Raw genomic sequence first — 3,015 nt, forward strand, 5'->3', positions numbered from 1 at the left:
TCAACACACGAGTAAGTGGTTCTCTCTTAGAAAATTAATGGTGGAAGTGTAGGGCTGGAGGGGTATATGTAACCTCCACACAAAATCCAAATGATACACACTTTTGACTCATTTCAGTGGCACCAATTAGGAAACTCGGTGGCACCAATCTGTTAAAAAATATGAACGTTAGGAATCTTAGTGGGACCGACTAGAACAACTTAGTGGGACCGATGTGCTAGGGCTTAGGGAAAACTTCATCTCGGTGGCAGCGATTGCATCATCACGGTGGGACCGAAGTGAGTCCAATGGTGTCGGTGTTCTGGGAACGGGGGTCCCCAGACTTGCCTGCCCGTGGCATGTGGCGTGGCTCAAGTGGGGGCCCAGCGCGGCCCATCTTCATCAGCTCAAGCTCAAGACCCTCGCGAGGGGCCAAGCCTCGCAGGGCGGACGACAGGAAGCTTCCTCAGAGGCAGCCTCATCAGGCAGGCTCGCGAGGAGGCGGAGAGATCAAGGCGGGGGCACCCGCGAGGAACCCGTGACGCAAGCCATGACGATCGAGACCAGGCGGGCGCCAGGCAGGCGCCGGCCTGCTCAATGTCTTTGTTTCCCCTTTGGTGCAAAGGGGGCAAGCATAGGCCAAGGCCTCAGGCAAAGGTTGCCATTCTGGTGCAACAAGACCAAGACCAGCAGAGCGGTAGGACGGAGGTCACCGTGGAGCCCAAGACGGCGTCATCACCAATACTTTTGGCAGCCGAAGACCATCTTTGGTCGTGATAACTTGTACTACATGTTCCCCTTCAAAATGGCCAATTGTTGGCGCCCTTCTCGCTCATTATTTGGGGAGAGGCCTAGGGCCTCTATAAATATAGCTAGCCACCACAGAGTAGAGGGGGCGACCTAGGGAGAAGACATCTAGAAATCTGGTAGAACCCTAGCAGAGAGAAAGAGAGGCGACTGAACTCACCCTAGTAGTTCATTGCCCCCGCTCAAGAACACCTCCCGTGAGGCTGTTCTTCCTTTGTACCGATCCTCATCAACCCCTGAGGCAATGCACCACACCACACACTGGAGTAGGGTATTACACCACAACGGTGGCCCAAACTAGTATAAACCTTGTGTCCCTTGTGTTGTTCGTTGTTTCTAGCTCAAATCACGCGAGGAGATTGGGCATAGACCGGTAGGGGAGAAATCTCCGCGCACACCCGAGAGTTCGAACCACAAGGGTCTGCCGGAACCCGAAATCCGACATTTGGCGCACCAGGTAGGGGTGCACCGGAATCTTTCTTCCGCCGTTCGCGTGTGATCTTCCGTCGTGTCTATGGCTGACGCTCGTCGGGCTCGCGCCGAGCGCCGGGCTGCTCTCGCCACCCGCGTCGCCCAGATGGCGCCCGTCGGCGGACGTCCTCGTCGTTCCCCGTCGCCTGTCGCCAAAGCCGCCACCGGCCCGGCGGGGAACGAGCAGCAGGCCTCCTCCCAGCATCCTTCGGTGCGGCGGGAGGGCCGCACCGCCACACTGTCGCTAACTCTAGCCGCTTCGTCGTCCCACGCCCGTCGCGCCCCCGCGGACACGCACGCCGCGCTGCTCCTGGCAAGAGAACTCTTGCACTACCGCCCCGTCGACGACCTCTATGAAGACTGGCTCGCCCGCATCACCGAGCTCGTCAGCACCGCAGGGGGCTCCCCCTTGCCGTCCCCCTCGCTGGCTCGCCCTCCATTCCGCGTAGGAGGCGAGGATCAAGAGGTGCCTCCACCACGTCATCCCCAAGAAGGCGCTCTGGCCCCGAGGCGCGCAGCCCCAGGGTGAGACCCTCCGCGTCCGGCGCCTACGCAGCAAGAAAGAGCTGCCAAGAGATTCCTCGTCCCCAAGAAGGTGCTCGCGCGCTCCCAGCGCCGGCGCGCCAAGATCGCGTCCCTGGACCTCCACGCCAAGACTCCGCGCTGCTCCAAGCGGCGGCGCGTGGTAATCCCCATGAGCAAGCCCAGTACCAGCAAAAGGCACCGGTGGCCACAGCAGGCTGTCGTGCTCTCACTCCTGAGCTACGCGGTGTCGCATGGCCAGGAAAGTTCAAGCCTGACCTGCCCCCTCGCTACGATGGCACGGCAGACCCTGCAGAGTTCCTACAACTCTACCAGCTATGCATCGAAGCCGCCAACGGAGACGAAAGGGTCATGGCGAACTGGTTCCCCATGGCGCTCAAGGACGGGCCCCGCACCTAGCTCCTGAACCTGGCTCCTGGCACAATCTCCTCCTGGGACGAGATGCGCACTAGCTTCATCGCCAACTTCCAGGGCACTCGCGACCGGCCCCCGGCTGTGAGCGATCTGCGCCGCATCAAGCTGCATCAAGGGGAAAGCCTGCAGAAATACATCCAGCGCTTCAACAATGCTCGCCTCAAGATCCCCAAGGTGACTGAAGAAGCCATTATCTCGGCCTTCTCCGATGGCGTGCGCGACGTCAAGATGAAGGAGGAGCTAGCAATCCATGAAGACCTGTGCACATCCCTGGAGCTATTCAACTTGGCAACCAAGTGCGCCAGCACTGAGGAAGGACGCCTTTCCCTCCTCGAGCTCCGGCTGCTGACCCAGAAGAAAAGAAGCCCAAGGCCAAGGACGTGAAGCGCAAGGGGGCTGCTGTGCTTGCAGCGGAGCCAAACACCAAGCGAGGCAGGGATCAGCCTAAGTCATCCAAAGGCAACTGGTACTGCGTGTACCACGACCTCCACACCCACAACACCAACGAATGTCAAGAGCTTAGGGCCGTGAGAGATGGACGTGTCGGCCGACGCCCCGAGCGCAATGACAGGGGCTATGGCCGAGGAGGAGGAAGAAGTGGCGGACGATGGGAAGACCATGGCCCTCGCCAGGGGTGGTGTGACCGACCTCGCGAGGATCACTGGCAGGACCAGCCTCGCGAGGGAGGCTGGAGAGATCAGCCTCGTGAGGATCGCTCGCGCGGCAATGCAGGCCTTCCTCCTCTGCCGCCACCGCCAAGGAGGAACGAAGACCTACATCAGGATGAGTGGGCTGGGGGCT

Source organism: Triticum urartu, chromosome 4A (genome assembly GCF_056163025.1).
Source record: "Triticum urartu cultivar PI428250 chromosome 4A, HENAU_Tu73, whole genome shotgun sequence".
Taxonomy (NCBI): domain Eukaryota; kingdom Viridiplantae; phylum Streptophyta; class Magnoliopsida; order Poales; family Poaceae; genus Triticum; species Triticum urartu.